The sequence below is a fragment of the Notothenia rossii genome (genome assembly GCF_949606895.1).
Source record: "Notothenia rossii genome assembly, chromosome: 5".
Classification (NCBI taxonomy): Eukaryota; Metazoa; Chordata; class Actinopteri; order Perciformes; family Nototheniidae; genus Notothenia; species Notothenia rossii.
Genome location: NC_136903.1, coordinates 33899830 through 33915076, shown reverse-complemented (window position 1 = coordinate 33915076; position 15247 = coordinate 33899830). Strand labels below are relative to the sequence as shown.

General features: G+C 36.7%; 1 protein-coding gene across 2 annotated transcripts in view; it reads right to left on the bottom strand.

Moving 5' to 3' along the window:
• The window catches only part of LOC307038543 (uncharacterized protein), a 176274-nt gene that overhangs the window by 96350 nt on the left and 64677 nt on the right, over nucleotides 1-15247 (bottom strand). The window lies entirely within an intron of this gene.

Sequence of the window (15247 nt, the reverse complement as noted above, 5' to 3'; positions counted from 1 at the left end):
ATCGGGCAGTCCTTAATGTCGAGCCCTGTTGACTGTAAAAAGAGGACACATCTGTAAAATTACAGTGTTTGCACGTTAAAGTATTAGTGCTGTACTTTTATTAAAGGTTATTGACTGTAAAAAGAGAGGATAAATCTGTATAATTACAGTGTTTGCACGTTAAAGTATTAGTGCTGTACTTTTATTAAAGGTTATTGACTGTAAAAAGAGAGGATAAATCTGTAAAATTAGAGTATTTGCCCGTAGAAGTATTAGTGCTGTACTTTTATTAAAGGTTATTGACTGTAAAAAGAGCAGATAAATCTGTAAAATTACAGTGTTTTCCTGTATAATCTTTCAGGACAATTCCCGTAAATTAATGGCTTATTCACTTTATTTCAGTTAAAGTATTTTACCTTAATTTAAGGGTTTTTGTTTGGCAGCCGCTGCTGCCAGTACTTTGACCGTTTTTTTACGAGTGTTTTTTTTAAAGTGTACATTTAAGTAAAGCTAAGGTACATGTTATGGGAGCTAATTAGTGCTCTTACCTGTGATGCCTCCTCCAAACAGCATAATAATCAGACTGTATCGTTAAAACTAAGTACCAGTTCTAGATCCTTGACTTTAGACAAACAATTCAAAAGACAAAATGTATTTAAAGACCAATCTTTATTTGAATGTGCCTCTTAACCTGATATATTAGTTATACAGTAATAGTATTGACAATCTAAAAAAACTGAGCAACTCAACAGTCAACTTTATATTTCTTATTGTCTAAAGCATTTATTATTTTCATTTTTCCCCTCTCATATTCAGTGTGGACGGATTGAGACAGCGTGGTGTCCAGAGAGCTGCAGAGACTTCTGTTGGTTTGTCCCGGAGAGGACTGAGGGTCTTTCCTCTGCGAGGAGGACCAGGCCTGATGGAGGAGCCCATGCTGGGCACAGCTGATACCAACTGCACAGGCCTAGTCTGTCACTTTATTTGAATAAATGTGTTTACTTATACATTTAATAGGTTAAACCTTCTGTCCATATGTGCTTTTTATTTCAAACATGTTTGATTAACTTTTGGTTCATATTTCAATAAATTGTATTTGTATTTGCACTCCTTTTGTCCATTATTCTTACTGAAAATGTTAGATTACACATTCACATCTGACTGAAGATTGGCCCCATTTATTTGTGACGTTGCAAACTCTGCGGTACAAGGCACAGGTGATGTGAAGTTCATAAAGTGAGGCAAATAGAAATAATCAGCTGATTGAGTGTAGATGTGGAAATAGGTGCATTCGATCAGCTGATTGTGTTTTCACAATAAAAGTAGTTTCTTAGTGAATGTCCTGTACTGGTCTTAACATCTCATAACATCAGCTTTTAATGTTCCTCTTGGATGTTCTTCTTGACCCGCAGAGAAGGAGAACATGTCGAATTGTGTCTTTCAGGCATGTCCTTTCCTAACAAAAATTACAGGAAACATAAAACATATTATTGCAGAACGAGTGTGTTATTTATGAAAGCGGTGTGTTTGTGTGTTTAGGGGCTGTAGATATAATTATTTTGTAATTGTAATGGTTTTTTTTTTATTTCAACAGTGAGCTACAAAGACAATCAGATTATGAATGAAAAGTATGAAGTTCATCAACATTGAAATATATGTTATTATCAAAATAATATGTAACTGTTATCAAAACTTAGTGCAACTGTAGAAGCTTGCTCTGTTGTCTCACTAAAAGAATAACTTTTACCACGTTTTTTACAGACAATATTGAGAGATAAATAGTAGCAGTTCTCACTATGTGTTAAATATCTTTGTCTTCAATACATTAAATCAGAAAGCTGACAAAATCATATTGCTAAATATCTAAATGTAACTTTTTGCATGGAAAAAACCCTCAACTTAACTGATGTGTAGGTGATCTAGTATTTAGTATTGTTTAATGGAATGTATATCAGTGTATTAAAGTAAATACTTCATTTATTTAAACCAATATATTTCTTGATTCTTTGTACAGTATAAAAATAAGAGTCTTTGTACCTGTGCTGAAGTTCACTGCTGTGAGGAGTCCAGTTCTGTCTCTCACTCTGGTCCAGCCTGTCTGCATCACCTGGATATATACAGTATATGTAAAGTACCATGTGTACTGATTCTCTTCTGTTGAACATGTTGGATTGTCCGAGTCAGGTTCCTTTTTATTTTACTGTAACTTTGGAAGTTGAGCTACCAATATTTACTGTTTATTTGATCCCAATTTGGTAATGCAATTAATAAAAACAACAAGGTTTGGGTTCGTTCTTCAGATGACTGTGACGTTAACGTGTAAGCTCAATAATGAACTCCAGCTCAACCAACCATATTGTAATATCTAAGTAATCATCTTGAAATATAACATTAATAATTGTAATATACAAACATCTTATTGTGAGGTTGATTTCACATACACTACTTCAATGTTAGCTTGTCTACATACTTGAGCATAGCCAATTTAAATTAACCTTAGCGATGCATACAGTTCCTACCTACATAATAAAATATCTCTCTAAGTTACAAGGATGACCTTATTTTATCAACCTCAAACAGAAGCCGTTTGTTCTACAGTATTATCCCACTTAACGCTTAGCACTTGTCTATTTCGTTTTAACCTTTATATATACAGTCTATGATTTTAACTTGGAGGCTACGATTAGCATCGTTAGCGCCGATGTAGCTACCACTTGCTTACACGCTAACCCAAGCCTTAACATTAATTATGTAGCTGATTAAAATCATTAACACATAAATAAGTACTCTATTTTCACTTACCGCAAAACCGCATGCATGCACCGTCTGTTTCAACCGCAGAGCAAGTCACAATAGTCCGATATAAGCATGAAGAACAAACAAACACGGCCGGGGTCAAGTTGTGTTCCCTGGATGAACTGAGCAGGCGAGTGCCTGTAGCTTCACGGAGCAGCTAGCAGAGAGACAAGAAGCTAGCAGCAGCAGTCACTTGACAGAGCCGTCACTCAATGTGACCACGCCCTAATTTATGCAAAAACGTTAAGACCTAATATAAATAAAAGGGTCGTGTTAGAAAACAATTCACTCACAGATCCCTAATCATGAAGGTGGAATCTAACTATATTCATAATAATATGTATTGCATTCATTGGTAGAAACATGTTTTTTTTATGCTGTAAAGTTGGGCATTTTAACATGGGGGTCTATGGAAATTGCTCCTTTCTGCAGTCAGTCCCTATCGGCCAATATATGAACTGCAGTGTGTGGCACTTCCGTATTGGCGTCCCGGCTCTTCCCCAGAGTTTGCCGCTTGGCCTTAACATGAAGTAACATTAAGTAACCCAAAATGTTAAACAGTAAGAGTAATACAGATGTAGCGCTTCATTTCAGACGCCTACCCGTGCGGGTCCGTGATCTGCACGGGGTGGGCCCCTGCTGAAAAGGAAAAACCCCCCGCAGGACTTGATACGCCCCCTTGATAAATAAATGTAATTATAATGAAACCAGCTGCAATGGATCACGGATCCACCAGGGGGAGCCGTGAAAAGCTGCCACACTGGAACTCATGTGAAATAAACAGCTGATAGATCTACAGGTATCCGATATAGCGGATATTTGTTAAGATCCATATGTCACGGATAGTATCATATTCTGTGCTAAATAAGAGACATGTAATCATTTACAAAACATCACCATGTTTTTATTTAACAAAATAATGTTGTTTAATTCACGTTGGCGTAAGTACAAAACCATCGCTATGTTTTTTGATCAGGAAATGCAGCCCGGCTCAAACAAACAATTTTCAATCATCATACTCACGATCATTTAATGTATCATAATATTCGCGAATTGAAGTGAATACACTAATATATGTAGTTTAATCCACGTGAGTTTACAACAACAAAAATAATTGCTTTGTTTTTATATCACATCTGACCGGAGGAAAATGCAGCACGGGTCTCACTACCGATAATCCTAAACCCACGGGCAAACAAACAATAATATGTAGTGTTAATAGTTTACTGTATTATTAGTGTCTAATATTACTGCTATAACAATCACACATTGAGATGTTAAAATCAGACCGTTGTTTTTTTTTTTAAACAGTCTGAATGAAACGGCAGCTCTCAGGTGATCAGCTGTGTGTTTACACAATAAAATATGCATAGTAATTTGATAAATCCTTCCAACACACATTGTAAGAACAGTTCTGTTTCATATGAGTGTTGAGAGCTGTATCCACAAATCTCTTAATTTTGCCCTCAAAAGTGCACCAGATTGATCCCTTTGGAGTCGACCGACCGTCACGCCGGCGTGATCAGATCACATGACCTGTTCAAGCTGGTGCCGCATAAAAACAACAGTCCGGACAACATTGCCGTGTGTTTCTGTCGAAAGTAGTGGCTTGAAACTATATCCCAGTCTTTGTTTCATGCAAAAAGACCCAGTAAACACGGAGATACGATGATATAAAGTTAATACATTCACAATGGTACTGGATTTTGATGTATTGTATCGGCTTCATATCGCAATATATTCCCAAAGTCTGAAATGCAAAAATGTCCCACATTAGGGCAATTCACCCATTTAATCATTCAAACAAAATCATATTTGCTGCTCTAAACAAAGTCAAAAATCGTACATCCAAACGGAATAAATTTAATTAATTATTATTAATACGTTGTCTTGTTCATTGTTTTTCACTTTTATTAAATGTTTGATATTTCCGGCACACACCCGGGACTAAGGTGTTAATGGTGGACTATCGGACATTCAAAATGCAGCATATTTTCCCCCAAGTGTCCATCTTGTCTGTCAAAATGCATATTATGTTTCTAACTTGCAATATCATTATTTCGGCTCTCTTCACTCCAGAAGAGCGGTCTCTCTGTGTGCGGTGGATCACAGGAGGGGGGGGGGGGTGGGGCTGTGGAATGTGACCAATCCCCCCTGGGAGACTTCCTCCACACGTTCCGATGGCCAATTTGTTTTAAACAAAGAGTTCCAACAGCATAGGCAACATGGGGGGTGGGGGCTTGTAAATGGTATGGTCCTAAGGATGTGTTCTAATCAAACCAAAAGAGAAAAAGCAGATATCATTCTCTCTCTCGACTCGCTGGTATCTCGAGCTGAGCGCTCATTGGTGGTTTGTATCCCGTGCTGCTGATGAAACTCTCCATTGGCTCGGCAAAAGTTTGTTGTTGTTTTGTGTCAGTTTTACCTCGCCACTTCCATTCACATTTTCATCATTGTTCCACAATGTTTATCATGAAATTAATATCTATATATTTTATACTATACTTGCACTGCTTACCGTTTTCATACTTTATATATCTTAGCATATTCATACACACTGTTCATAATGCTCACAGGATGGTCTGCTGTGTATATCTAGTGTATTCATACTGTACCCCTCCTCACTGTTTATTCATCATTGAATTCATTCTATATTTTATTCTGTAGATTGTGTACATTATTTTTCACTTTACTGCTTGTTGCACTCCTGGTTGGAAGCTAAACTGCATTTCGTTGTTTCAGTACCTGTAATATGGTGGGGAGACGTGTGTGATTAAAAGTTCATTCGCAGAAATGTAAAGTGATTTAACTGAGTTCTATTCATATTCTTGACGTATACTGTGATCTGCATGCACTTATCAAACATTTAATTAAAGTGGGCTAGTGAGGGGGTCCAAAATCAGCCAACGTGCTTTTGTTTTTATTACATGAATTGAGGTGACTGAGGCTTTTTAATATAGACTTTTCAGTGAAAACTGAACTTGGGGTGGGGAGACGTGTGTGATTAAAAATGCATTCGCAGAAATGTAAAGTGATCTAACTAAACTCTATTCATATTCTTGATGGGAAGAGCAGTGTAAATGGGTGTCCATATGCATTTGAAAAGCAATATAAATCACACAGTTATTATGCAATAGGCTTTAAAAGCGCCATCGATAACCATTACCTTTCTCCAATTCAAACTCTTGACGGGAAAAAAGGAAGGTGTAAATGGTTGGGCTAGACTGTACTGTATACATAAAAAGGCCATTTAATAAATGTTCTTCTGGAAATGTTCACATCAGGCACCTTCAAGTTAAACAATACTACAGTAAACAATTAACACAGTAAATTATGTGGATTAAACCACATTTATTTCGTTAAAAATAAACAAAATATGATTTCCTCCGGAGTCGGCTTGACTCGGTTTGCATTCATAAAGAATACACAAATGTGTTTAATCGTTAATCTCAGATATACTAAGTAAATACATTTGTTCCTGCTCAAGATTAGATACAACTTTATTGTTATTGCACATATTACAGCTACTGAGACAACGAAATGCAGTTTAGTTTCTAACCAGGAGTGCAACAAGCAGTGAAAAGTAATGTACACAATCTACAGAATAAAATATAGAATGAATTGAATGATGAATAAACAGTGAGGAGGGGTACAGTATGAATACACTACTGTAGATATACACAGCAGCCCAGCCTGTGAGCAGTATTAACAGTATTAACAGCAGTGTTCGAATTACCAATTAGGTTTCGGGGGAGCCCTATTTTTCAGTGCATATCCTGCTACTAAATATGTCACACGCACGCTCTGTTGACTGGCGCAGCAGGGCGGATGCGATCAATTGCTATAAAAACACTGCTATTTTTTATTTACTTACCTTTCATTCCACTCACTCCATCTTTTCTGTGTCCAGTTAAAAGGCAGCTCATGGGCATCGTCAGGTTCGCTAGTGCAGGTGGCGCCAACTCGTTAAATTCTTTGTTTAAAACGAATTGGCCATCGGAACATGTGGAGGAAGTCTCCCAGGGGGGATTGGTCACATTCCACAGCTCTCCCCCCCCCCTCCTGTGATCCCCCGCACACAGAGAGACCGCTCTTCTGGAGTGAAGAGAGCGGAAATAATGATATTGCAAGTTAGAAACGTAAGATGCATTTTGACAGACAAGATGGACACTTGGGGGAAAATATGCTGCATTTTGAATGTCCGATAGTCCACCATTAACACCTTAGTTCCGGGTCTGTGCGGAAATATCAAACATTTAATAAAAGTGAAAAACAATGAACAAGACTTAACGTATTAATAATAATTAATTATATTTATTCCGTTTTGGATTTTTGACTTTGTTTAGAGCAGTGATCTTCTCTGCAGCAGAGAGCTAAGCGCTGTCAGACCGGACCTAACCCTGAAAAGTATTATCATCTGAAATTAATCATTATGTTACTCATATTAAATACATATAAGTATTTGTACAACTTGTATTTAGAAATACTCTGTTGTAATTATTGATGAATAAATGTGTTCATCCATTCAATGTGGCATCTATATAATGGGGTTAATGTATTATATTACATAATAATACAATACATTATAATATATGATATGATAATTATATTTTAGTTTTATTAATTTCTTATTTCATAGTTTCTCATTATTATTATTTTTATCACTCATCTTATTTTTGATTTTATTAATCTGTGTGAATCTGTGCTATCCTTTTTTTCACTCTTACCCTGTTGCTGTTTGAACTACTGAATTTCCCCACGGGGATTAATAAAGGTCCATCTTATCTTATCTTAATGTATACATGGATTTACTTCAATCTACTGTACAGTGTAAAAACACCCCAACAATATTACAAAAAATATACTGCATAAAGCAAACTATATACTTTATTTGATCTAAAATATTGATGTTTTTTCATTATAGTAACCTGTGAAAACCATAACAAATAAGTGATTAAATACTACAGTATTCAACAAACACAACTGCAGAGCTGCAAACATTGCAAACAGATTAAGTTCTCGACACCCAGTTGTCTTTGTGTATTTGTGAATGAAGCGCCATCTCATGGTTAAATCCTGTAATTGAACAAATGGGGAAATTTGGCAACGCCCTCTAGCAACTTGGCAACACCCCCAGCCACTGGGATCCGCTGGGCTTTTGACTGGGACACACCCATGTGAGTCCTATCTGGAGTGCTACATCTGTAGTCATATTTAGTGAACCCTTTGAAGAGTACTGTCACACTGTGATCATTCTATAATACACCATTTAAGCCTGGGGGAGAAATGCTAACGCTAACGCTACATTAGCATCTGCGATCTTTTTCTACTTCATGCTATCTGCACAAATGGTTGACATTAAACATTAAAAAGACCAGGCAGTTCAGAGAGAATCAAAGGCAGGCAAGCAGGCAGGCCGCTTTGCATGACATTCTTATGGACATGGTGATAGTGAGGATAGTCAATCCCTTGTTTAGCAAGACAGTAGTGACGGCCATCTTGGTGACGCGTGTTGTTGTGCGACACCAGAGATGTAGTTCATTGAGCGTTTCACACAAAAAAATGTGTTACTTCACAGTTTTACGACACATTTTTTTTTTGACTGGCAAAATTATCTTTTAAATTCGTGGCACAATTCAAACGGGATCGAAAGATAATCTTTCTCTCTCCAATGACTTCAATACATAATTTTTCCGAAATAAGGTCCGATGGAGGTCCACCGGAAGGGGAGGGACTTCGCCACTCTATTGCCAGAAGTGAAAACCTATCGTTAGTCTTGTATACATAAACATGTGTCCTCTCTGTGTAAAGAAATTCTGAAAGTTTCAGAAAAAAAAGATTCTCTCACTTTTTGTCCTGATACATATATAAAAACCTGTCTGAAAATGAGCTGATCAGATTTTGGACACTTTATGATGTCATAACGATGTTTTGGTTTGTGTAACCATTAGCCAATAACCAACAAATCCAAGGTACCCCCCCCCCCCCCCCACCTTATCACCTGAATCTCCTCCTAGAGCACCAATGTGTTATTTTTAACCAAATATCTCGCAGAGGGGCGTGGGGAGTGGCTCCTTATTTTCATCTAAAGTAACAGACAGAGAATCAGCACTTTTGAAACAGGGCTGAAACAGAGGCGTTTATGGGATGCTACAATGCATAATCTATTTGGTATTTCGAGCTAAACATTTCAGAGACATGTTTTGTATATATCTGAGAACTATAATATATTGATGAAAAACAGTATAATAGGGGACCTTTAAGTAAGTGACGCATCAAGATGGGCATTAGTTCTAAATGTTTTGCTATGAATACAATATCTACATTTAAAATATGAAAAAAATTTGAGTAGGACCTGCAGGCGACATACCTCTAACATCATTAACTGTGCTACGCTGTTCTTTGGAAAACTACTTTAATTGGTAGTTGCTCAAGCCAATTATCACCTGATGTCATCACTTCAACACTGTGACTTTGTTTGGTTGTGCTGTTCACTATAAAACCGGTTGCTGTCCGGTTGTACTTCATCATGTAGCTGTTCAAGGAGTGTTTGATGCCATGGAACATGATTTAAGACATCAAGTAATTCAAGTACAGCAGAGGGAGAAATCAATAGTCAAATTACCTACTTTAATGAAAGATAACACTCTCTGGTCCATATAACTTACATTTTTGGGAGATTGGACTCTTTACTTTACCCTTCCTTTACCTTATAATTACAGAAAAGTATACACATACATTTTGGGATTTAACATTTCCTTGTCCATTTCCTTAATCTTTGCTCTATTGCAGGGGTGTCACCGTCCAAACATTTTTCCCTGAGGGCCACATACAGAAAAAAATACGAAGGGATGGGCCGCTCACATGAGGTGAGTTATATTGCCTAATCAGTTCACTTATAAGTTAGCAAAATCAAATGTAGGTAAATTAAGCTTGATACTTGAAAATGCTTTAACAAACACAACAGCTCTTCCATAGGGTTTCATTTATGTTCTTGGCATCTTAATCCTTAAAACAGAAGCTTCAGATTGTTTATAAAAAGAGGAAATATGAAGGGTAGATTTCAAGCTTGTTATGTAATTAAGTTATTGGGCTTTTTTTTGTATTAAACAATGATTTTTTGAAAATGTTTCCAACTTTAATTGACTAAATTTATTTGAAAAATGGGCTTATTAATACATGAATACTGTGTAATATGTTTTCACATATATATCAGAAGTACAATATATGACAAGCACAAGTTTCATTTGTGGATCATATTTCATTATACTTTTTGAATTAGCTGAGGGCTGTTTCAAAATGGGCCATGGGCTGTAGTTTGGACACCCCTGCTTTATTGTATGCTATGCCTTTCTGTGAACTTCTAGTCCAGATTTAGTGACATTATGATCATTATTTCCAGAGATACATTTACTAAGGCAGACATGGCTCCTTTAAGAGAAGACTACATTTTCACTATTTTTGGTTACTGGAGAGATCGAAACATCAATCACAAAAATACTTTTGATGTAAAGTACTTTTATATAACCATCCATTTAAAAGAAAACTAGACATATTAAAGTAATGAAAAAAATATAGTTTTGCTTTGTTCTACTTCATGAAGGGTATCTCTAAAATAACTAGAAAATGCATTTCCTGCTGAAAATGCCTGTGAATGCTGTAAACTGTAGGGATGTAACGATACCAAAAACTCACGGTACGATAATATCGCTATAAGAAGTCCACGGTATGATATTTATCGCGATATTGAAAAATAAAAGGGGAAAAAAAGTGATTTTTCTTCTCTTTTTTTTACTTGCATTTTTTTCTCTTTATTAAATAATAAATCTGATTTGCACAGTATTTTAGTAGGATAGTAGTATTTTAAAGTGTCAACAATATAATAATCAGACCCTGCAATAGAATAAATTAAGTTTCACTTTAGTTTTTCAAGTAACTCAACTCTAACTCACTCAGCACCATCAAGGTTATCTTTTAGGAATATTAGCATGTCCACATTTCCAGGTAGAAGCTGGGATGTTTGGGCGTTTACAATATCCCCTGCTGTGGAAAAAACTCTTGCTTGGTACTGATGTTGCTGGGACAGAGAGATATGCTTTGGCCATGGGTGACAGCAGTGGGTAAAACTGTGAATTGTCTCTCCACCACTTCAAAAACAATACAGTTTTGCCAAGAAGGTGAGGCTTATTGACAGGGTGAAATAGAAATATACTGTTGGTACTTGTCAATGTCTCTAGGTATGTACATGTAGCCCTGTAAATATGATGTCCTTTTGTGTTATCTGTTGTTTTATGTTCATGTTGGACAGGTCTCCCTTGAAAAAGAGATTGATTATCTCAATGGAACCATCTGGTTAAATAAAGGTTTTTTAAAAAAAAAATGTTTTATTTAAATCGCGGAATATTTCGTCAGTCTCACGACGGTATTGACACATTTATTTACCGCGATATTGCGATATTCGATATATCGTTACATCCCTAGTAGGGCTGCAACAAACGACTAATTTGATAATCGATTAATCTATCGATTAATGAAACGATTAATCGACTATTCTGACTATTATGCCTTGCACAATTTCTCAAACGCTCTTATTTAGCCATCAACTTTTAGATTTAGCTTGAGGTTGTTATAGGCATGTGGAAACTAACAATGAAGACAATAAAGATGAATACTTGATTCCAAAACACATATTATTAAATTAACTAAACACATTTTGAACAAAATTAACATTGCTTTTTATTTAAATTAAATAGGCTACATAAAATTTCACATCAAAAGAAACAACAATGTTTGAACAAATCATATTAAATAATGTGATGACAGAACTGTAAACAGAATAGCTGAAACTCTAACAAAATAAATAACTCTAATCATTAACCCATGTTTGTATCATGTAGTTAACTCCGTGTGTTGCTGATAGCATACATAACACCTGACGAAACGTTACTCGTGGATGGGCTACAGAGCTACTAGAAAGACAGTCAAACCCGGTGCATTCCTCCGTCTGAATGTGGTGCACTTTTGCAAGATGTTTAGACAAATTGCTTGTGTTACCGCCCTTACATCCTAAACTCTTATTGCACTTTTGGCAACGAGCATTGTCCATCGAGACGGGTAAAGTTTAACCACACCTCGGAGCGCGTTCTCTCCGCCATCTCCTCTGTGTGTGTGTGTATCTGCATGTAGCAGCTGCGTGTGTGTAAACTGCCCCGCCCCCTCGCTCATAGACAAAAGAAATTCTTCTTTTAGAAACGAGTTGGCGACACTAAGACTGCGATATAATGTTTATGTAGCAATAATACATGACATATATTTTTTAAATGTCTCCAGTACCGATAAAAAGACCAATAACGTTGGAGCTTAACGGCGCGTAAAACACACGTGATGACGTCACCAACGAATCGACGACTGAATTAGTTGGCAACTAATTTGGTAATCAATTTTATTCGATTAAGTCGATTAGTTGTTGCACCCTTAATCCCTAGTAAACTGTGTACATTTGTTGCTGAATTTAGCTGAAAATTTAGAAAAAGCGTAATATTTTATTAGTTGTATGGTTTCTGTAGCTGCTTTTAGCAACAAAAACCAAGTAAGTGTGTTGCTAAACTTAGCGGAAAAATGCAGAAAAGTTAAATGATTTGAATCAAAATTGTTACAGCTCAAATGCATTGCAATGAATTAGTTGAAAACTTGAAAGTGAAATGTTAAACTGGAAGAGTAGGAAAAATAGTGAAGAAGCTAAATATTTAAAGAAAAGATATAAACAACTCAATGTCCTGAAATTGCTGAATAATGTAATAGTTGAATGGTTTCTGTAGCTGAAAGTAGGCTGAAGGAGTTCAATATTAAATGTAAGTACTAGTGAATTAATGTGTATTAAGAAGAGAAAAGAAAGTAAAGAGGCTTTGAAAAGCAGCGGAATATTTTAACTGCAAACCATATGTCACCAATAATGTATAAAATATGTGGAACTTTTTGAAGTCAGTATGAAGTCTCCATCTGACAGAAAAGAATAGGCTGAGATAGTCTGTTAAACTCCAGTCTGTGTGTTTGTGTTTGAGGGGTGATGACGTCATCAAACACCTGTGAGCCCAGAGATCAAAGGTTACCATGGTGATGTGCAATGATCAGCGAAAGGAGAGCCTTTCCATTGATCTGAGTGAGAGATAAACCTCTTGCATTTCTAACTATAGTTTAAAAACGGTAGCTGCTATCGGTAAAATGTCAACGCGTGCAGCATGTCAGGACCCTGAGGATTGTTTGAGTCTGCTTTTTGTGTACTTTCGGGTCAATGATGTGGCATTTTTGGCAGATGTACTAAAGGTGTGCAGCTGCTGCTCTGAAGAAAGATCAGGTTGCATTTACAATGGGCCTTAATGGAGACCTGTTGAAAGTTTTTGTCACTTCATGCCCTCAAGAGGCATTTTGTTTATTTTTCAAAGTACAGTAGGCCAGGTTTTCCTACATTTTTCATGAAAAAGTATGTCCAAGGTGTGTAGGGTTTGAGAATTATGGCAGGTTTAAAAAAGAACATTTAAGGCGATTTCAAGCTCTGCTCCACTCTAGCTGTGACATCACGCACTCTAAGCCTTAACGAGCTGCGCAATACAAACTAATGTTAAACTCTGAAGAAGGCTTCTTTACCAAGCTCCAAACTAAGTTAAATATCTCAAAAAGTTAAAAAAATATCAAAAATCTGAAGAATACGTTTTATAGCTGAATGTCTTGTGACTGTTTTAAAGGTCTACATTGTTGAGGTCTACTAGAATAGATTTATACTGTGCAATTTTCCAAACTCACATTAGTTTCTCATACAGCATCTCTGTAAACTACGTGTATTCACTGAATTTCACTCTCTGCCTTTAACGGCTCATTGTAGTTCCAATAGCTCCAGCCCCCACCCTCCCTGTGAGCACAGTGTGCTCTGATTGGTCGGGACGTTGTGAATCGCGCTGAGCTCTGTGGAGGTGTGATTTCCTTGTTTAGCGATACACAGCGAAACACAGCAGAACTCATCCTGAGCACACACAAAGTCACAGCCGAAGTAAAAACAATAAGTGTGGCTTGATATTGAGTAAGAAAAAGGTTTATAGGTTGATAAACGCTGTGAGAATGGGTCTGCAGAGAGAATTTTGCCGCGATCCCAACTGTCTGTTATCAGCCTGCAGCCAGGGAGGAGAAATCAGCAGAGCTGACTGCACTGAGTGTGCGTGTGAGGAAGTCCGTGGATTGGTCAATTTGGACCAATCAGCGGAGGCTTAACGTAACGGCTCCGCGGACGTAACGTAACGGCTCCAAGGATTGGCCCATTTGGTTCCGGGTACCGCATGACCGTATTGCGTCATAGTTCTGGGCGCGGCTACTGGCCATTCCTACGACACAGTACCCAGGAAGTAAACAATGGACAATGACGTATCTCCATCGAGACGTTTTGGGGAGGTATTTTCTCTGTTCAGGGTTCATACACTTTTTCACCAATGATTTTCAATGACTTTTCAATGACTTCTCCATGATCTTTACCTAATTTTCCATGACCGAAAAAGATTACTCTTTCTCAGCGGTACCACTGAAAAGGGTTTATTTTAACATGGAACAGGAAAATAAAGTCAGCAAGCATACAGTATGAAACATGTTCTGCCCATCTAAAACAAATCAAATAGTAGGCTTACTAGCTACAAGCTAAAGCAACTGTAGTCAGGGATTCAAACTCATCAGGTATGAAAAAGGTGACAAGGATCCGAGCCCCCGACCCCACGGAATATCGGCTTTAAAATTAGGAATAACAGAGGATTTTAGCAATCAGAACAACTAAACAGCAGTGTTAATAATAACAGAAACGCTAAAGCGTCACATCTAATAGAAATATATAAAAGCATTTATTTTAATTGTGTAGAAGTCAGTTTATAATTTTGGCAGCACTGTTGAGCATTTTGAAAATGTATTTTCATGCCAGCGGTGTAAAGTAACCAAGTTCATAAACTCAATTACTATACTTGGGTAAAATGTTGACATACTTTTGACTTAACTTAAGTATTTCAATGTTTTGCTACTTTGTTATTTTACTCCTCTACAGTTCAGAGGTAAAGGGTATTTAATACCTTTAGTTACTTTACAGATGTGGATGAATGATGCGAAATATAATCAAGTGTTAAATCAGACTTTAGTTGCAGCTGGAGTAAATTCACAAGCTACCCTGCAGTATACAAAGTCATTCAAACTAGCTGCACCTTTAGCAGCTTTGAGAACACTTTAATGATCAATCATTATAAAACATATCATATATATTATTCTGAAATGGAGCAATCTGCACAATGAATACTTTTACTGTCGCTACTTTAACTATATTTTGATGATAATACTTTTCTACTTTTACTTAAGGAACATTTTGAATGTAGGACTTTTACTGTAATTGAGTATTCCTACACTCTGATACTTCTACTTTTACTCAAGTACAAGATCTGAGTACTTCTAC